At 36.5% G+C, this 21,862-nt stretch overlaps 3 long non-coding RNA genes across 10 annotated transcripts; all 3 read left to right on the forward strand.

Moving 5' to 3' along the window:
* Positions 1–1,447: 1,447 nt before the first annotated feature.
* Positions 1,448–7,989, forward strand: LOC131301605 (uncharacterized). Of its 2 annotated transcripts, XR_009191351.1 has the most exons (6): positions 1,448–1,611; positions 2,207–3,620; positions 4,036–4,566; positions 4,676–6,753; positions 7,087–7,171; positions 7,751–7,989. It is a non-coding gene; the product is annotated as an uncharacterized LOC131301605 (long non-coding RNA). The 2 variants fall into 2 exon arrangements; XR_009191350.1 differs by having other exon boundaries at positions 2,207–4,566.
* A 447-nt stretch (positions 7,990–8,436) lies between these two features.
* On the forward strand, positions 8,437–9,104 carry LOC131301399 (uncharacterized). Its single transcript, XR_009191272.1, has 2 exons — positions 8,437–8,731; positions 8,939–9,104. It is a non-coding gene; the product is annotated as an uncharacterized LOC131301399 (long non-coding RNA).
* Positions 9,105–14,151: 5,047 nt separating this feature from the next.
* LOC131301676 (uncharacterized) lies at positions 14,152–21,586 on the forward strand. Of its 7 annotated transcripts, none has more exons than XR_009191384.1 (11): positions 14,152–15,337; positions 15,451–15,537; positions 15,786–15,901; positions 16,020–16,117; positions 16,872–17,045; positions 17,630–17,715; positions 18,139–18,218; positions 19,820–19,855; positions 20,000–20,120; positions 20,580–20,886; positions 21,271–21,586. It is a non-coding gene; the product is annotated as an uncharacterized LOC131301676 (long non-coding RNA). The 7 variants fall into 7 exon arrangements; XR_009191385.1 differs by having other exon boundaries at positions 14,153–15,337; positions 16,898–17,045; XR_009191386.1 differs by lacking the exon at positions 16,872–17,045 and having other exon boundaries at positions 14,156–15,337; positions 20,000–20,147; positions 20,580–20,681; positions 20,809–20,886.
* The last annotated feature ends 276 nt before the right edge of the window (positions 21,587–21,862 follow it).

Genomic DNA, 21,862 nt, shown 5'->3' on the forward strand with positions numbered 1-21,862 from the left:
GAGTAAAAATGTGGATCAAAGTTAAAAATAATTTAGGTAAGACGACACTAAAAAACTAAAAATGTGGATCTCGAAGAAATTTTTTTTATTAACTAAAAAAGTGATCTCCCTAGATTGCTTGTTCACGACTCTATCGGTTAACAATAATAAAAAACATTTTTAAAGAGATGTTGGTAGAAGTGAAAACTTACACAACGATGTAATACATACTACAGAATATAATTATAGGAGAGTGTTTCCAACCATTCAAAATTAAATGCATGATGGACTCGTTTAAGAAATAAAGATCATCATTAATTGCCCCTCAATGTCACACCCCAACGTCTCTCTTTCTCTATCATATCTAATATATCATATCTAATCTAAAGCTTTATATATAAAAATAAAACTATATAATATATAATATATATATAATATAATAATAAAAGTTAAAGCCAATTGCACCGCATGGCAATTGTGCCCCGCAATTGGAGAGCCTTTGATTATGCCCTTAGGGTAATTTCGTCTTTCCAGGTTTTGGGTGCTGACGTCATGCTTCTGTTATGCGTTTATATATATATATATATATATATATATATATAGTTATTTTCAAATAAGGAGGTCCTTATTTTAACTAAAATAAGGACCTTCCCATTTCTTCCATTTTTCAATTGAATTTCGATGATCCGATCCGCTTAATGTGTTCAGAAAGTAATTTTAAGGGTACCCGCGAGAAATCGGCAAAAAAAGTGACCGGGAAGGGCTTGATTTGAGTAGTTTTTATTTGAACCGTTTGATAAAAACGTAACAAAAACTGCTCGGATGAAGCCCTTCCCATTTTTTTTTTGCTGATTTCTCGCGAGTACCCTTAAAATCACGTTCTGAATACATTGAGCGGCTCGGATCATCAAAATTTGATCGGGAAATGGAGGTCCTTATTTTATTAAAATAAAGTGATCCTTAGGAGAAGGGGACTCATATATAGTTATTTTCAAATAAGGAGGTCCTTATTTTAACTAAAATAAGGACCTCCCCATTTCTTCCATTTTTCAATTGAATATATATATCGGGACGGTTTAAGGAACACCCAAAAAAACACCCCAAATCTAAATCTCATAGTTCCCGATCAAATTTTTATGATCCGAACTATTCAATGTGTGCAGAATGTGATTTTTAGATTGCCCGCGAGTAATTAGCAAAAAAAATGACCAGAAAAGACTTGATTTGAGCAGTTTTTATTTGAACCGTTCAATAAAAAACTGTTTGAAACTGTTCGGATCAAGTCCTCGCCGGTCATTTTTTTTGCTGATTTCTCACAAGTGCCCTTAAAATCACGTTCTGATCACATTGAGCGGCTCGGATCATTAAAATTTGCTCGGGAACTATGAGGTGTTTTTTAAGGTGTTTTTTTGGTATTTCCGGAACTGCCCCGTGTGTGTATGTATATATATATATATATATATATATAGTTCTTTTCTTTTCTCTTTTGTTCTTACTGAGTAGATGGTTCTAGACGATCAGAAGAGACATCGGGGAAATGGGGGTTTCTTGCCGGTGGAAATTTCGATCGCCTGTTGCATGTTCGTGCTCTCCTCTCTCGGCTTCGTCGGCCGCTGTGGCTCATCGCGTGAGGTACGATTTTTGTTTCTTGAAGTTTTATACCGTTTTTTTTTGTTGGTGTTTATTGCGTCTTGTTTAGTGCACTGATTTAAGTGGAGGGTGTTTTTTTATGGGTTTCTAGTTTTGTTTCTATACTGGTTCAATTCCAAACACTCTGGGTTGGATTTAGGGTTTTCCCTGGGTTTGTGGTTGGTAGTCTTAGCTTTCAATTTTGTGCCCTAAAATAAAATGATTTATCTCTTAATAATACACATGTGGTACTGATATAGAGTCCGTTGGACAAAGCAATCAGAAAAGATAAAGTCATAGTTCATGGAGAGGTTCTATTTATGGTTGTTAGATTTTTTATATTCTGCCTGATATATTGTAGATGGTTTCACTTACATTGGTGAGCAGATGGTGCTCATGCATGTTATGAATTGTAGTAATGTTATCTTTGGGTATCGATTGTGTTTCTGTAATTATTTTATGTCGAGAGAAAGAGAGACAAAGGAATATAAAAATATGAATAGGGAATTCAGAAAGTAACTGTTAGATATTTGCTCGAGTGTCTGCAGTTTGTGCTTGATGCCTAATGAGGACAACTTTGTATTTTTTGATGTGGTAGAGTACTATGAAAGAGCCCTCACAGATGGTATACTGGGCATCCAAAGGGGTAGAGAGCCCGGAGTGATGATCTACATGCTCTCACTAGGCCGTGGCGTTTCCAAAGCCATAAGTTGCCATGGATGAGGAACGAAGTTCAATTCCTTTTGGTGCTGCTATGGGACAGGATTGGACCTGAAACCTCAATATTTCTTCAGAACGTGTTCTACTTTTCCTTCTCAATTTCCACGGGAAAAAAATCCTCAACATGGTTTTTTTGTAAATAAATTCATTATATGCATAAACCTTTTGACTTCATCATGCAACGTTAGAATTTAAAGTCTCCCTGGTTGTTTCATGATAGATTCCATATTCTGTTATAGAAAAATATTTACTAGCTTCCTTGGTGGTTAGTTTTGATTGAGGACACTTTATTAGCCTGCTATCCACCTTTCACTCATGTCCTTGTTTCTTATTCTGGTGTGGTATTGATTCTTTTAGTTAACCTGCTATTGGATATTTTCGTCTTTTGCTAATGTTTACTTGTGCATCTTAATTTGTGCGTACTTGTGCATCTTACTTTTGTATTTCTTTTTCCATTTGCGAAACTTAGAGAGAGAAACACCTATTCCAAAACCCTAACTGAGAGCTGACAGATCAGTGATGAAATAGTCGATTTGGTTTCGTTAAAGAGAAGTAAAGAGTGTACTGGTTTCCCATTTTGAGCTATTACACAGTTGTTTTATTTTTCCCTTTCTCTCAATTTTTTTGGGAGGATAGCGATTCCTTCCAACTTTTATCTTCACATAATCATATACAAGGAATGTTATAGGGCCCATTCGTTGATACACTCATATTAATTTATTTGGGACTCTTTCGTATCTAAAGCAGAATAAAAACAGGAATAGGAAATTCAGAAAGTAAGTGTCAGCTATTTGCTCCAGTTTTAGTGGTTTGTGCATGATGCCAAGGTTTGTGCAGTTATTTTTCATATTAGCCTCAAGCATCACAACTGATAGGATAACCCTGTAGGTTAAGACATATAACCTCAATCATGATTGTGGCTGGATGTGGACTAACAACCTACTGAATTCAATTTGGCTGGTAAACACTTATTTTAAGGAGTTCAAGATCAAGCCCTCATGGATGGAATAACCATTGATAAGTTTGAAAGGATGTACATTTGCTGGGCTGCATTAAAGAAAGGGTTCATTGAGGGTTGTAGGCCCATCATTGGAGTAGATGGTTATCATTTGAAAGGCTCCCATGGAGGGCAATTGTTTACTATAGATGGGAATAACCAGATATATCCAGTGGCTTATGCAATGGTTGAGGTTGAAGATGAAGCAAGTTGGAGTTGGTTCTTGGAGCATTTGAAGAATGATCTTGAGATACCAAATGAACCAACATTCACAATCATTTCAGATAAACAAAATGTAAATTTCAGTTCCAATATTGCTGTTACTCTAATTTCCATTGGTATTCAATCTTTCTATTCCCTTATTGCTTTGCTCTCAAAAACTTATATATTTTGTTTGTTGAATGCACAAGGTATGCTGCTGGTGCTGTGATGAAACTTATTCATGATTGCCCAAACTTATTCTATGCTTAAACTTGTAACCAAATATGAAATCCAAACTTATTTTCTGCTGTTTACTGCCACTCTAAACTGTTATTTTTTTGCTTTGGTTTGTCTTTCTTGCTGCTGTAAACTGCTGTTGAATGCCCAAACTTTGTTTGTTGAGTGCACAAGGTATGCTGCTGTAAATGGATGTTTTCTACTGCTGTAAACTGCTGCTGTAAATAAATGTTTTCTACTGCTGTAAATGGATCTTTTACCGTTCCTTGCAGGGGCTGATAAATGCAATCAGTAACTTGTTGCCTTGTTTGGAACACAGACATTGTGTTAGGCATCTACACAGCAATATACAGGTCAAGCCGTTAAAGAAAGGTTGTGGAGTCTTGCTAGAGCTACCTATATGGGGAGGTTTAAAAGCCTAATGAAAGAGTTCAAGAAAGAGGATGGGGTAGCATTCAAGTGGCTTGCTAAGCATGATGCCCACCACTGGTCTAGGTCTCATTTCAGTGAGGCTCCCAAATGTGACATTCTCCTGTATAACCTATGTGAGTCTTTTAATGCTGCCATACTAGATGCTAGGGACAAACCAATTCTGACCATGCTAGAGAGGATTAGGATTTATTTGACAAGGCATTTAGTGAGGAGGGGGGCTTCTGTTGAGAAATGGCATGGTCAGATAGGTCCAAAGAGTACATTGTTGTCTTAACTGGGGACTACCAATTTGAAGTTGGGGGTTTTCCTGGAACAGTTCTGCATTGACATGAATGCCCAAACATACTCTTGTAGAAGACGGGAGTTGACAGGTATTCTTTTTCCATTCTAAGTTACATTTATTCATTTCAAGTTACATTTATTCATTTTAATTTACATTTATTCATGCTCTTCTAATCAAACTCATTACATATTTGACAGGCATCCCTTGTGCACACACACTTGCTGTCTTTAGGGAAACAAAATAGAAAGTTCAAGGCATTGTGCATGACTACTACCAGAAGCAAACATACGTCAAAACCCACAAGCATGTGATATAGTCCATTAATGGAATGGACATGTGGGAGAAGATAGATAAACCACCAATTCAGCCACCACATTCCACTAGAAAGTCTGGGAGGCCTAAGAAATGCAGGAGGAGGGAAGCAGATGAGCCACTTGCTCAAAGTGAAGATGGAACCAAGAAATTGAGGAGATTATCTTAAGAAATTGAGCTGTAGAAGATGTGGGAAAAAAGGGCACAATGTGAGGACGTGCCCATCTGGTAAAAAGGGAGGTGAAACCAAAGAAAAGCAATGTGAAGATGCAACCAAAGAAAAGCAATGCAGTCTGGTAATCACACAACCAACATTCAGTCAGCCATCACAACCCACACCCACAATCACAAGAGCTCCGAAGGCGCCAACTAAAAGGTTAAGTGTAGCTAAAAGGGGAGGTGTCCGTTAAGTTTCTATCTTTAAATGTCTTTATCTAAGTTTAAGACCAAATTTTATCTACTGTTATGGTGGTTTGTATTGCCCTGGCTTTTGGTGCCTTGTTTGGCATGGCTATTGATGCTTGTTCTGCTTTTGTGATGGCTATTGATGCATTGTTTAGCTTGTGGTACTATTATGGCTGAACCTAAGGAATGACCTTGTTTTGTTAATAGAGACATTTGTTGGAACTATTATGCCTTCTTGTGTTTTTGTGGTTGTTGCTACTGCTAATGCCTTTTTTTTCTTTTTGCAAATGCATGTTTTCAAATAAATCACTCTTTGGCTTTAAAATAGCATTCCAATCAAATGCGACAGGATACATGAATCCAAAGTAATTGTCCAACCAAATTACAATTAACATTTTAATGAATAAGACGATGCTGGCAGGAGTGCCCCCCTTCAAAAACAGTATTATCTTACTTGAGCCCTTTTAAAATCCCATTTATTTTTACCATAATCCCTCTAAAGTTGACAAATACTTACATTTTTACCATAATCCCACAAAATACTGCAATATTTATCAAGACAAGAATGCGACCATATTCTCATTAAAAGGTTTTTTTCCATGTTCTATTCATTGACCTAATGCTTAAGTCGTAGGTCAAATTGGCTTCAGGTAAAAAGTTTTTTTATTTATTAATTTCCCTTGTTCTCCAAGAAAGAAAAAAAAGTGCAATAAGTTTATTTCCTGTGTGTAAGCTGACTTTTTCATGACAATCGTATGTTCTATTGTTTGGTAAAGTAGGCTTATGAATTGATTGTGGCTGGATATTTTGGTAGTTAAGTTACAGGTTAGATGGATTTTTTTTTTTAATTTAGAAAAGATGGTGAATACGTTCATTATTAACCTAATGTTAAGGTATACATCTGGAGTGGGAGGGTTGAGCAAGTTTAGGAGTACACAAGTTTGGCTTTCATTTGTGCCCCCTTTTTAATTAACCGTGTTCAAGTTTCAGGAAAATACCCAAGTACCTTTAAAAAGGTTCGCCTTGGGGGGTTACAGTGTTAAAGACTTACCTTATGCAAGTCACGTGGCTTAGCATACAACATACACATCACTATTAACTACAAATCAATTAAAAATAGGCGAACCAGTTTGACTATGACTAACGCTATTTAAGACCTGAATCCATTTGGGGAAATAAAATTCTTTTGTGTAATGGTTATTTAATGCTGTTTTGAGTTTGATCTTGAATCTTTTTCTTCTTTCTATTCTGCATTGCAGAAGTTATATCTTATTCTGAGTGAAAAGGTTTGAAGCTTGTGGTTAATATAATAGTGATCATTAAAAGAACTTTTCCCAAAAGCATCATCATAATCTTAGGTGATTACCCGTTTTCGATGGCCTATGCCACTTCCTTAGCTGTAGCTTGTTATGTTTTTACTTTTACAGGTTTGAGAAGGTGAATGAGTGATGAAAAGATAAGTGAAGAAGCTCATTGAAGCCACAAATTCACAGAAATCAGCGCCCAAAACCATCAGACCTAAGGAGTTAGTGATCTAACTGTCATTGGAACTTGGAAGGTATTGATTTGAATCAGTGCAGCCTATTTTCTTTCTTTACTGGGAACAAATGGTCTTTCACTTCCATGTTTAGGCTATGTTTGAATCATGGATTTGTGCACAAATTTATAGAGGAAAAAATAAGGGAAACAAAACAAATGAATTCTTCTTTGTCACTTGGGTTTTCTTATCTTGCGACAGAGACATAATTTAAGTTTGGCTTTATTTTTATTTTTTAAATTGAGTTAATTGACAAGTTGGTTTTCCCCATTGCAATGTTTGGTGGTTTGTTCTATACTTCAGTAAATTCCACAGGTCTTTTAATGTTAACTGAATGCTCTTTTGCTTCTACAGAAACATCATCAACGGAATTGGTGACCCAAGGATGTTTCTTTCAGCTACACTTATGGTCATAAGCCTGGTATGAGTGTCAATCGTGGTGAGAGTTGTTTCAAACTTTTACGTAACCTTCTGTCTATATTTATTAGGTAGGCTGCTATTTTGATAAACTTATGCAGCTATTGTGTTGGTGTTTATCATGACATATGGATCTCTTAGGATGTTCAGTACAAAACTAAGCGACTTGATTAGGCTTTTTCTTTTGTGCTATTTGCAATACAAACAATCGATGTCTTCTTGTTTTCTCCTGATTAGGAAACAAGTTCATCTCTTGATGCAGAGAAACATATGCATTTATTCATGACTGCTTATATTGTTCAGTTGAATGGTAACGTTTTTGCAAGTTAAGGACCATAGTTACCCTCATGTGCATTTTTTTGATAGTTTTTGACGCTCTTAGTTCAAAAGATGAACTTGTTTGTTCTCAGCGTAATGGGCTCTCATTTTGTGCCCCATTTGGCCTTTACTACCAACTCATGTTGTTGATTGCCTTGCTGGTTTTACACATCATCTTTGGTGGAGCATTTTTGTCAAATCTTCACATTTCATTCCCTTTGAAAATAGGTTTAAATTACATGTTCACAATGAAGCTTGAGATGTTGAATCTTGTGCTTTGCAGATGTTCTCTCCAAATGGTCTCGATGTTATTTTGGACGGAGCTTGAAGTTTAGTAACGCTTGGACTGGATAATGTATTTGTATATCGAGGATCAATGTTCTTATTTTGTGTCAATAAATTGTGTTGTACTTGGTCTGTGCCTAATTTACTCTGAACTCTGCCTAATTTACTCTGAACTCTAAAGTACAATTGCCTAGACTTACTTTCAATAAGTAAATCTTTTCCTCTCTATAATTTCAATTCCTTGTGTAATTAGCTCTCAAGCTTTTTAGTCCTACCTCTCGTGCAAATTACTCCACTCTAAATAAAAATCTACTACTATAACATCACAGGCACAAACATCTACAGCTACAATGCCAATACTCCAAACACGCATGGGACACCTCCAACCAATACCAGGCACAAGACACCTCGTGCTGGCACGTGAAGCTCACCTACTAGAGGACGAACAGAGCAACACATCAGCCTCCCTAAAAAACAAATTGAAAAAAACCCTATGCGTGTTTTCCCGCCGCTGAAGACGGTGGCCAAGGCCGGAATCACGTGTTTGTCACTACAACAAAAAGGGCTTTTCTCGGCATTTTCTTCCTGGCGTTTGAGAAAAATCCCAGTAAAAGTAAAATTTCAGTCCGGGCCACGCGGAGTGAAAAGTTAAAACTTCGACCCCCTCCCTCCCTCCCTCCCTCCCTCTCTCTAATTTCCGCTCAAAGCCAGGAAAAAACCCAGTGCTCTAGCCGTTCTCCTCTTCTCCCTCTCTCTCTTTGTGCGCGCTCTGGATTACGTGTATGACCAAGCCCTAGTTTCTTTTGCTCAGATATCGAGTAAACGCGAAGGAGAGCCATGAGTAAAGCCCTAGTTTTTTTTTTTTTTTTTTCAGATTTGGTATTCTCTTTTCATTACGTTTCTCACTCTTCCTCGTCCTCACTACAAACCGCAAGCTCTCCTCCAAAAAGAAGAGAGAACACTGAATCAAACTCTTCAGGTATGAAACCTTCTCTTTCTTGCACTTTTGTGTACATTTTTACCTATTTGCAAAGAATAGGGCTTCATTCGAGTTATAAAACTAGAAATTAGGGATTCATTCGGCTTAATTTGGGCTTGATTTATGTTTTCCATCCTCATCTAGTCTCTCTCTCAGTTTTGTACATCTGTGTTTGAAAGTTTCGTCAACCGCGTTGGGGTTTTCCAGGGATGGTGCCATGGTGTGGTGAAGCTGGGGCTGGTAGGGCTGGGTGAAGGTGGGTGGTCGACTTAGGGTTCATTGTTTTGATTTTGCAGATTGATTTGGTACTTTTCATTCTCGTGCAGAGAAAATTTCCCCACAGCTCGAAAATTTTCCTCTGGTGCTAAGCAATTTCTGCTCCAATATTCCTTGTGCTTAATGGTTAGGTTTTGATATTTGTTTGATTGGTATATATGCTTGCTTGCTGAAATTACAAGGAAATAGAAGGAATTTATCGATGTCGTGCTTTCTGTTCTCGAGGGTTATTGGTGGCTGTTTGTCTGATTACTATGATTTACTTGCTGAGATCATAAGGAAATTAAAGTGAACTAACTTTTCAAGATCGCATTTTCTTTTAGCCTATTTTCTTTTATGTAGTTAAGATAAGATATTTGACGGGAGAGGTGCTTGCAAAATTGAAAGGGGATTTTCATACCCACATATATATAAAAGAGCAATGAGAAGTTATATGGTCAAGATTGATACCGGGACGGGGTTAATGGGAATTAGAACGAGACTAATACCGGGACGGGGTAGGAAGAGAAAAAACGTGTTATAGGGCCAAGATTGATGAGGTGAGACTAATACTGGGACGGGTTAGTAACAAAGACATTTGATCATTTTGTATAATATCACATCCTTATGATTTGTACATCATGCAATCCCATTACATTTGATTGGGAAGACCATAGGAGACTCAATGGAAATATTTTAAAGCTATGGTGTTGTCCGTCACTCCATCTCAATGTCTCCAACTTGACTTTCTTTGTTAGTCTAGAATGGTTAGATGAACTTTATGTATTTGGTTTTTGTTTAGATAGGGGAATTATGTTGTAGTTTTTGAAGTGTGAATAGTAGTATTCAAGCCGTTGGTTTTAACAAGCATTTCCATTTAGATTTGATGTTGGTGTTAAGTGTTGATTTGTTGATTGCAATGTTGGATGTATCCGTATGATATCCAAGTACCTATGTTCGACACTCCGTTTAGGGGTATGAGATCGGTGTTCAACATATATCGTTGGACATTCACATAGCACACATACTTGGTAATGCAAAGTCTGACACTCCATTCAGGGGTATGAGATCAGTGTTCAACATATATCGTTGGACATTCACATAGCACACATACTTAGTAATGCAAATTTATCAGGAAATATGCATTTCCAAGTTTGGGTATTACCACAAAGTTTTAATTGTGTTTAATATTTTGTATAGATTTCTCTATGGTCATTTGGTTGATATACTATGCCTAATGTATTTTCTATCTTCTGTGCATAATGTTGTATGGACATACTTTGGAAGATATTTTTTATTATTTTCTATATGCAAGTTACTGGAATGATAGGTTTAATTCTTTTTTTTTTTTGGATGCTATCTTTAATTTTCATGAGAAATTACTGTATTGGTTTTGAATTTCATTCTTCCGTAGCTGGATTTTTGAGTTGGGTTATAAACTAAATGGATCATCTCTTATCATTTTTTGGAACAGTATTTTATTTAGAGATGCGAATGAGAATGAGGACAACTGGCATCTATGGAAGCAAGACGGGGTGTTGTTCCCGTGGTCTGTGGAGTTGCCACGCTTGAGGATATGATTTTTACCTTTTTATTGCCATGCTAGATGATAAGGTTTAGAATTGGCTTTAGCATGATCCATGACCGTCTTTATTTGCTGCTTCAAATTGAACAAGTCAATGAATATGCTTGAATTATTATTTTCTGCATAGTTAGTTTCGTTGGGCAGGGGTTCATATATTGCACGCGAGTCCATTATTTATTTGTTTTGTACTGATCGTTCGAGCCATGCTTTTAGGCACGGGCATTCACTAGTATATATATATATATATATATATATATATATATACACAAATTATCAAGTGAGGGATCCCTCATTTTTTTAAAATGAGGGACTTTCATTTCCCGATCAAATTTTGAAAATCCGAACCGTTCAATGTGTGCAGAACGTGATTTTAAGGGTCCCCGCGAGAAATCAGCAAAAAAAATGACCGGGAAGGGCTTCATCCGAGCAGTTTTTTTTGAACCGTTCAATGAAAACTGCTCGGATGAAGCCCTTCCCGGTCTTTTTTTTTGCTGATTTCTCGCGGGGACCCTTAAAATCACGTTCTGATCACTTTGAGCGGCTCGGATCATCGAAATTCAATCGGGAAGGAAAGTCCCGCATTTTAAAAAAGTAAGGGATCCCTCACCGGAACCTGACTGTATATATATATATATATACCAGCTCGAATCACCTGTCACCCATTCATCTACAGCAAGAATCGCCTTATGTCTTGGAGGGTTTACGTTATAGAAACAACCGAACCTGGATTGAGAGTGTTGATCTTGTTGGATTCTTGATTGATAGCCATGGAGCAGAGGTAAATATGTTATGCTATCTGATCTTTTGTTTTTCATTGAAACGTACTTTGTTTTAAATAATTTTTTTTTTTGCAGGTTAGTGGAAAGTTGAAATCCTTGTAGGTTGTTGCAAGCTTAACTCCAGAACAAGATGATGAAATTCGGAAAGCTTCTTTAAATACTTTGGCTATTGGTCATATGATTCTTGGTGAGTTATAGCTTTCTACGGTAGATTGATTTGGTGTTTGGTTATCTTGGATACATAGAACTGGAAGCTTTTAAATTCAAATCAAACTTGGCTGCATGCTAGGGATTATTTTGTATTTCCTTTTATGTTTGTTTATATTTTTGTTATGGTTCCCTTAGTAAGAAAAAAAAGTTCATACTAATTTTGGCAAGACCTGCCATTTTGTACAAGATATCCATTGACAAGTCTAACCGGGGGTGGTTTTATTCTTTTTTAGCAAGTGATGACATATGGAGATATTTTGGGAAGCTGATAATGTTAGATGATCTATAACACAAATCGCGACGGTGTGGGGCCCCACATAAAATCCCTCCATAAATCTTAGCCGTTGGATTTAATACACATTTTTTTGCATAAAACTCTGCCCTTTATTCAACCATTGGCATTTTGGTAAATACTTTGCATTTTCTGGAATGAGGCCCCGTTCGGCTTTCTTTCTAAACCTTCCTTTTCAGAAAAAAAGTAATTTCAAACTCAAATATAACGAAAATGAAAAATAATTTTTTGATTTTTTTTGCACTGTTTAAAAGATCTCAATGAGATCTATCAAACAAGATCCATATTGGTAGAAAAATTATTTACGTAAATACATGATTTTTGAGATTGTAATTACCTTCCTTTTCTAAAACTTCATTTTCTAAGAAAGTGGAACACCACCTAGGCTCCATTTTGCTTTCTTTTTAAACATTCTTTTTCAAAAAGAAGGTAATTTCAAGCTCAAATATAATGAAAATGAAAAATAATTTTTTAATTTTTTTTGCACAGTTTAAAAGATCTCAATGAGATCTATCAAACAAGATCCATATTGGTAGGAAAATTATTTGCGTAAATACATGATTTTTGAGCTTGAAATTACCTTTCTTTTCTAAAAGTTCCTTTTTGGAGAAATCGGAACGGCACGTAAATGGTACCAGGCATTATTTTTTCAGTTTTTTCCAATTTTGATAATGATTTAATGAATTCTAAATGCAGTTTTGGTAAGGATTGCCGTTGAATGCCATGAATTTTTTGTAATGAATGCTGGTAAAACAGAGCACTTACAGAAAGTCTCTCTCATGAAGAATTTTTCAGTTTTCAAAATATGGTCTCTCTCTCTCTCATATCAGATCTCCCCCAACCCTCCTCCCTCCCAATAGCAGGCAGCCCCCACTCCCTTAACGTCTACATGGAGTAGAAGGATGAGTCCAGCGGCAATGCCGACCATGTCGCCGCCATCAAGGAGTATCGGGCCAAGATCGCGTCTGAGCTCATACCGTCCGCCGCCTCCGGCGATTCCAAGCTCATACCGTCTGTCGCCTCCGGCGACTCTAAGGTGTTTTAACACACAAAACTGAAGGCACGTCTCTCTCTCTCTCTATCTCTCTCACACACACACACACACACGGTCTCCCTCTCTCTCCCATCTTCTGATCGTTGTTCTTGCTATACGATTTCTGAGCTAGATATCAGTTTTCTATATTTTTTTTTGGGATTTGATTCGATTTCTTACCCAGTGAAGTCGATTGGGACACCACGAATCAAAGGGGACACTACCAACCAAAGTTGCCACTAAATCTGCAGGTAATCAGAATTTTTAACTTCGAATCTATTCAATCCTGTCTTCTAAATAGGCTTTATTCACTTGCCTCTAATCCTGTCTTTGCATGTATGTAGTCCTATTTTTTTTCGATTTTAGTGCTTCAGTCAAATGGGGAATGGGGTTTTTGTGTTAAATGATCAAATCCTGTCTTTGCTTGTAGATTTGAAATCACTGGGATTCTAGGTTCTTGATCTTTCATGCACGTAAGGCATTCACCAATCTCACCCTTTATTTTAGTTTTTTCCCCTTAATCAAGGACATTTGATTGTGGCCATTGTTTCAGTCATTGAACATGTAAGCTATATGTTCTGAAATCGTGCTATGTTGTTTGGTAATAGGTGTCTCTGTCATATTTGGTTTTAGATGATGGTGTTTTCTTCTCTTTCGGTATTTAGAGAAAATCAAACTCAGAATACAAAACTGAATTTTATTAATGCACACTGGGAAAATATAATTGAAATTTGGTGGACTGTCTCCAAGCTTAGTGGGGGAAAAAAATATTGGGAAAGAGAATACTACCTTTGCCTCCTCCCTCCCTCTCCTCTCCTCCCCTCCCCTCTCTCTGAAAATCAAATGATGTTAATAGTGGAAAGAGAACACTATTTTTATCCCCCTTCACGCAAAGGTAATTTTCAAACTAGACGAGTTAGGAGGGTTTGAAATTAACCGGTGGCATTGTTCGTGCTTATCTATTGTTTGGTTAAGTACTTATGTTGCATATGGGTGGGTCTCTTAGATTGATTTTCAAGGAATGATCCTGTGACTATGTGTTGTCTTTCTCCGTTCCAAATCTGCATTTTGTGTTCCCTAAACTAGAGGCTGACCAATAGTGAAGTAGTTGTCATCTGACCAATAGGCTCGGACATTGATCGGCCATAGAACCAGTTTTTGATGAGTGATAGGTCATCGCAAGTTCTTTTCCTTTCTCGATTAAAGAAGAAAAAGGGAAGGGGGGAAAAAATCTGTGACTTAGTTTTTTAATTTTTTGAATGCAAACCTGTAATTTCTTCCTTATATTTTTTTTTTCTGTGCTCTGTTTTCTTTTTTCCCTTTTGACTGACCTTTCTTTCTCCTTTTTGTAATGGCTCAAATTGTTTAATTTCTAAGGTTCACTTTTATCCTACCAAGGAAGGGGCCATATCAATGTGGTAAAATAGGTGGAAAGACATGTCTGATTAAAATAGGTTGAAAGACAGAGTTGCTTGAGTTCAAAAAAGATGAATGATTATGAAAAAATGGTGGAAGATCCCGCAGCTTATTTCCGTATTCCTTCCGAAATTGCTTTGTACAGATAATTCTTGAACAGTTATGAGATTCTGAAGGTCACACTCTCTTTCTCACACTCACAAGCATGGACGCACTATTTAAATGAATCAATTCATGTGGTAAATGGGTGAAATCCCTTGGTTTGAGCATCTAAATTGGTTGTTTGTTTAGATTTTAGTGATTTATTTGTGTCAATTATTCCTAATCTTAATTTTCTATTTCATGCTTTCTATATTCCTAATCGTAATTGGTTGGGTCTGATCGATCTTTAGTTCTGGTTCCTCCTTTCATGTTGTTCAAGTTCTAACATTACCATGACTAGCAAAGTGGGCCGTGTGTTATTTGTTTCGTTACTTACATCTTCGTTATATTACAGGGAACTTAAATTCTTGAGGTTGGTGATGAGGATATGACATACTTTTGACGAGGTTTTTTTTTTTTTTTTTTTTCATTCAGGATTTATTTAACTTCTGCACACTTTTTTAGATACTTCATTAATTTTTTGTACGTGTTTTTTGTGGGGTTTTCAGAAACTGCTGGCGTTACTATAAGGTATAATGAAACTCTTCAGTTGCAAAAGTTTGTTTTTAGTTGATCACTAAAACTTGATTGGACATGATGACATGATATACTCCTATTTCTTTGTTTGGCTTCTCTTTAAGAGTTTGAATGTAAATGATCCTTGAAATGGTGAGGGAGTCTTTGAGTTGTTTGTTTTGTTTGTACTATCTTTGCTTTATTTCATTGGTTTCCACTACTTTGAAGTCTAACATCTATAAGTGAGTATTCTTCTTGATCTGCTGCTGATCGGCGCGACGAGTGACCACTGGAACCACCACCATTCGAGGCTCTCACCACGCCCACCTTTGATAAATCAGGGTTCGAATCGATGGCATGTAGTTCTTCACCCCAAAAGGTTTGAAATCTCAGTGTGCATCTTTCACTAAAAAACTACGAGTCTAGGTTTTGTTCATTCCCATGGCATAGACCGTTAGACACCGATTACAAACTTGATTCATGTTGTCGTAGGTACGAGTACTTCTCAGGTTAGGGTTTCTCTCTCTCCAAGGGATTTCTTCTCTTTTCGAGCACCATCAACTGTGGCCGATCTGTCAGGTATGTTCGTCCATCTCCCTGTATGTGGCCGATCGGTCAGGGGTCTTTTTCTTTGATTTTATAGTTGTAAGCCTGTAAGTGACTTTGCCATGAAGACTTGAATCTAATTTAACTGCCTGAGTTAATTCATAATTGGGAGGATATGATAAGGAGTGATAATAAAAAGAATTGGCCTTAGTTTGCTCTTTGCAGTGTGGCATTAAGAAGTCTAACCAACCCAATCTGATATGTCTTTTCTTGCATTTTAGTTTGTTTCTATTGCACAGGGTCAAGCTTTGTATATGGGGAACGACATGAACAAGTTCTACCCCATTTTGTTTGGGGAAGATGTAGCATCTGCTGATTCAGAGGAAGATAGTGCAAGGTGAAAAACCTTTTTGACTTAGTTGATTCTGAGTGTTCTTTTTTCTTTGATAAGTGAGTCACCAACCAGTTCTCTATGACTATTCTACTTTCAAATTTAGTTTTTTTCTATTGCACAGGGTCAAGCTTTGTATACGGGGAACGGCATAAACAAGTTCTACCCAATTGTGTATGGGGAAGACATGACATCTGCTGATTTAGACGAAGATAGTGCAAGGTGAAAACCCTTTTTGACTTACGTAAACTGAAATCTATATGATCTCTCTCTTTTCGTTTGGTAAATAAAATCCCATATTAAGAGTCCGCTATCTTTTGAATCGAAGTTGTGATGTTGGATCCCTAAATGAAACTTTAGTTAGAGGAAAGGTGGTTCTTTGTTTCCAATCTTAGTCACAAAAGACTGCAACCAAAGGATGTCATTTTGACCAATGGCATCCCCCAATTATGCTCTTTGGATGAAGTAGGTATGCGTTGGTGCAAATGTATGTGATTTTTGCTTCCGAATATTTTGAATTCATCAATCGTCTTTCTCTCATTTTCTTTTTCCCTTTTCTATATAAACAGAGGGTGAGTTGTTAGGCCAACACCAGCACATAGGTTTGGTGTTTCTTTGAGAGTTCTGAATTGCTCTCTATCTCCTCCCGCTGTTGGTTTTGAGGTTATCATATCCTTGCTGATTAAAAAGAAAGAGTATCTTTTTTTGATGTTGCATACCAGGTATTGCTGACTTTTCATTATCTTTTTTAACTCAATTAACTGTCGTGAATACGGCTGTTTGGATTGCTTTGCATGGAGTCTTAAGTTTCAGTTGCTTTATGGATTTCAGTCCTCTGAAATGAAAGTAAATCTTACTACTTTCGAAACTAAAGGCTGTTAGTACACATTATTTGACTGTTATGTATCGATCAAGTTAGTGCATATTTGTTTTCCATGGTTAAAACATAGATGATGGTTTTATATTAGTATTGCAGTCTTTGATGTCAAGATGTCTGCATAGGTTATATGGTATGTGTTAGAACATGTTGGAATGCGAATATGAAAAGTCCCATCTCCAGAACTTAAATTAAAAGATCAGGGCTTAATATTCTTTGTATGGACCCACCACTTATGGGCCATGTGTTGCACGCCCAAAAGACCACCAATTTGTAACTATTTTTGTATTCATTGACGCATTTGAAGGTTGATACTAACCGATGGCTCTCTGTTTTTTTTCTTACTTGAAATCATCTAACATTCACATTAATAGATTATTCAATTCCAATTTTGGTCTGATACAATTAAGGTGTATCAGGTTACGCCTGTTGATACTCTTCTTTCAAGGGAACTGGAGTTGAAAAACTATTTTCCGAATAGTTTGCCTTTTCAATTAGTCAATACGCATGTATGCGATGTTTTGATCTTAGAGTTCGAAAATCTGGAGAAATGGCTGGGTAATTAAATTCTGTATTCATTCCCTCTTTGATGAGAAATAGCTATCCAATTTTCGTGTCCCAAGCAAATAAAAGATGAGTTAGTTTATGTCGATGTTAGTATAAAGAGTAATTGGTTTTTTGTTGTGATAAAATTATGTTGGTGTGTGCTTTTAGGCATGATCTGTTTGCTCATACCTAGCTAAGGTCATTTGAAATCATATTGAATAACTAATTCTTCGAACCGTGCCTGAAAAGCCCTAAAATACTTGATGCTTGAAATGGTATGTGTGAGCTAAAACAATAGTTGCTTTTTACAGGTTGCAGTGGCCAACCTTGCAACGTCGAAAGCTTGTTGAGATAGAAGTGAAACCACCTCAAACTTCTTTCATATCGAGTTGATTAGGTAGAAGTGAAACCACCTCAAATCTTTTTTTATTTTGAAGTTTTTTTTTTTTTTTTTCATTTCGATATTGCTTTGTTGTATAGATAAAATATATGTTTTCCTAATTCAAACTTATAATGTGGATTTTGTGAAGACATTTGGATTTTTGGGATGTGATCAGTATTAGTGAAGTTAAATTTTGTTCACAAGGGCCTTCAGGCATGGGCATTCCGTTAGCTAAGCTCACACCTAACTAAGGGCACTCGCAATCATATTAACAAATTCATCGACCCGTACCTAAAGGCACGGGTAAACGCTAGTAGATTTAAGTGGAAGGTCAGTACATGTTTCTATTTTCTTCATTCTTTATATTGTATTCGTGAAAGTTTTTATGGTATTCGTTTTGTTTTTAATTTTTCCATTCATCATATTGTATCTTGCCAGGCCTGAGAGATGGACAAAAGAAAGGAGGGAAAGCATGGAGAAGCAAGGGCTGTTTTGAGGCGTTCTGATTGGGAAAATGGGTGTTTCTCTGCTTTTCTTCTGGGCAACTTATTTTTCCCATTGTGTCTCAATCAATTGATGCTTTCTTGTGTAGCCTTATTTATTGTGCTTTGACACTTCATGTTTTTAGTGCATTGTTTGATTTTCCTGATGGAGGGGATATAGAGAAATACAAGAAATTTTTGCTGCAAAAACTCTTTGGCTATGCATTGTGGATGGCCTATTTTAGGACATGAGAAGCACAAAAGAAATTGGTGTCTTCATGTTAGACACATGTCACACATGGATACTCTTGACACTTTGGGACAAGTGTGACTCCTATCACTTAGACATGCACCACATTACATATTTGGAAAAGCCTTGAGACCGATGATAAAATGAAACCAATTAAATACTCACTCTGGTTAATCTCTTCTTCTATTGTGGAATTTTGGAGATCTTAGGTCTCAAAACATAATTGCGAAAGAAATGTGTATAATAGGTGTCAAACTTGGAGAGTATGGTATGAAATGTTTGGCTAATTTGATATACTTGAACATTACCTAGCTGAGAGATGAAAAACTAGACCGTTTATTGTGATATTAAAGCTTTAAGCGCTCATAATCTTGACCATTACTTATCTCAACATTACATGTGAAACCTGTAGACAACTTTTCTTGGGGTCAAAACAAATTATGTATTTGAGCAAGAAAGTTGTTTTTAGTTGTGAATACACAAAATAATTAGGTTATTTATTTCAGGTTTCATTAGGCGGGCCCAATGCTATCACTGTATTTTCTCTTGAAAAAACTAACAAGTATTTTATTTCTACTTCTAAAAGTGGAGCACCTTCTTTTTGTTTTTTTCTAATCGAACTGTTGCTTTTGAGTTTTGACAATGGAATTACTCCTGCAGATGTGCTATGTATGCTCCTGCGTCATGCTTTTTCTTCTCTGTCAGTTGTATACATCATTTCTTAAAACTCGCCATTCGGTGTCATGAGTTGTGTGAGGTTTTAATGAATTGAACTAGCAATAATAACTTTGACTTTCAGGCATTGCATGACTCGTGGTAGTAGGCTAATGGCGAATGAGAAGCAAATCATTGCACTTATCAAAAAAAGAAAGATTCATAAAAGTAGTACAATTCTTTGAGTTTTAGTTTCTTTTTGGTGCTGTCATTATCTCTTTCTGGTTATGATTGGTACTCTCTCTTTTCTTCTTCTCTTTTTTGATCTTTTTTCCTCTATTTCATCAGTTGTTTTATTTATTTATGTAGCTATTTGTTTTTTTGTGTCTATATCTTAACGTCTTCCAATCAGTTTCTATTCGTGTCCCATAGTAAAACTGCTTCTTGTTCCTCTTATCTTTTTCGAGTAATAATCTGGGAATCTTTGTTGCCTTGTTTGAAAAGTGAAGTGTGGCTTGCTTTTAACCTCATTCTTGTATGTGTCTCTCTCTTATTATTGCTTTCTTACTTTCTTCTCATGCTACATATATTTTAGGTTAAATTGTCTTTAAGTTAGTTACATTCAAACATTGATGTGCTTTCTTGGATTTTGATCTACAAAGTTATGTCTTGTTGTTTACTCATAATCAATTATAGTGTTGACGTTTGAACATATCTTTTGCATCTTTTCTAGGTCCGAGGTAGCAGAACAAAGTGGCGATGTCTCACGGTAAGTTTTTACTTGGTACTGCGGGCTTCCTGCATTTTGGTTTTTCAATTTATGTGCTCTTTGTTTTGGTTATTTCCACAGCTGTTATTCATCTTGATCTATTGTCCCATTTTGGATGCTAATATGTATGTCTCTCTACTGTAGGGACCATAATTCTGAGCTTCTGATGGGGAGGCCTTCCATTCCCTGAGCAATTGCGATGACAGATGGCCCCATGGACTGGAATAAAGCTCTTGATATCATTTAGCATGGCTCCCCTGAGCAGGTTTGTTGTTTGGCTCACCCCTCACATGTATGTTGCTTTGTTGGATGACTTCATTGAGCTCCACTTTTCACGTCATTGATGTTTCTTCTGATTCCTTTTCTTGGGAACATTTGGATCTTAAGAGGGTGGTGTTTTTGCTTAATTGGATGTCTTTACTAAGCTTTGGTTTTCCATTCCCCGAGCAATTTCTTTTTCTATCCCTTTAAGTATGGTATTCTTTGGTCTAAACACATACCATTATGCAAAACTCTTTGACAAATTCTTGGAGGGTCTCCTTATCGTTTATGTTGTCAATCATGCATTGACTGTATCCTTGATCAGATTTTGCGTTTTTCGCAGTTGTTTGGGTGACTTGGATTTCATTGTGGCTTGTTTTTTGAAGCATGTTTTTTCACTTTTAAGTTTTGTTTCTTGTTATCTCTCAACCCCGAATTTTTATGTTTTGAGTTTATTATGCAGTCTATTGAAGGTATGAAATTCATCTGCAATGTGCTGGTTCAAGCAACCAACAAGCCTGAAGATTGTGCGATGGATGACATTGTGAAAGATGCTAATAGACTGGTTTCATGCTTAGCTAATAAATGTTCCTAGTTGTGTCAGTTTCTTATTTGATATCAACTCGGTTGGCTTCTTTATGTTGCATCTCTCAAAGTCAAAATCGCATTAAACTGCATGATATCTGCTGCAGGTTGTCAAGATATTTGACTTTAGTATTGCAGGAGCCACTTCAAGGTCTTGTAAATATGTTCTGAACACATTTATGCAGGTAATTTATCCTTATATCTGTATATTCTGCTATTTACTCCCCCCTGTCCGGATTTAATAGTCCTTTTTTTGGAGTTCGTGCCATTTTTCAATCGATTATATCTTTTAATTTATAATGTTTTCTGTAATATTTAAAACATTGTCTTATAGAACTAATTGAGATCTATCAAATAAGATCCATATTGGATATAAAATTCATTATCAATTTAAAGATATAACTCATTTTTTATCTGGTTAGAATTGAACGAGGGACTATTAAATCCGGATGGAGGGAGTGTTACATTTGACTGCGGATGAGATGGAGAGAAATTTGGATTAGAGAGTTGTCATGGGTGCTATATTTTCCCGAGTTCATGACTCCTGTTCTCTTATGCACTTGTTGCAGACATTTCAAAATAATCGTCTTGTAGATGCAGTGAAGGAGAGTACCCTTAATAGTCTTGACACTGTGCTTTTGCTTTGGCTTTTAGATGAAAGGGTGCCCCACATGGATGGCGGCCAACTTCTCAAAGCATCGAATGTTTTGATGTTTAAGATCCTAGTAAATATTGCTTCATGATTTGTGGCATAATGTTCATTGTAGTCTGTTGTCTTCTACCATGTTCATATCCCTATTTTTTTGTAGAATTGTCGTGTTCCATGTCTGTATTCGTGTCTGTGCTACATAGCCCACAATTGCTGAATAGTATTTATTTTCTTTACATGGTTTTGCCGAAGTTTTGGAATTAATGATTTTGCCGAATTTTTGGGATTAGTTAGGGGTGATTATCCTTCAATTAGGCTAGAGGAACCCCAAAATTATTTTTTACTGTAAAAAATCTCTGCCTATAATACATACACGGGGCAGTTCTGGGGACCCTAAAATAACCTCTAAACCCCCCCTCCCCCCAAAGTTTCCGATCAAATTTTGATGATCTGAACTGCTCAATGTAATCAGAATGTGATTTTAAAGATATCCACGAGAAATGAACAAAAAA

This window comes from Rhododendron vialii, chromosome 9a, assembly GCF_030253575.1.
Source record: "Rhododendron vialii isolate Sample 1 chromosome 9a, ASM3025357v1".
NCBI classification, from domain to species: Eukaryota; Viridiplantae; Streptophyta; class Magnoliopsida; order Ericales; family Ericaceae; genus Rhododendron; species Rhododendron vialii.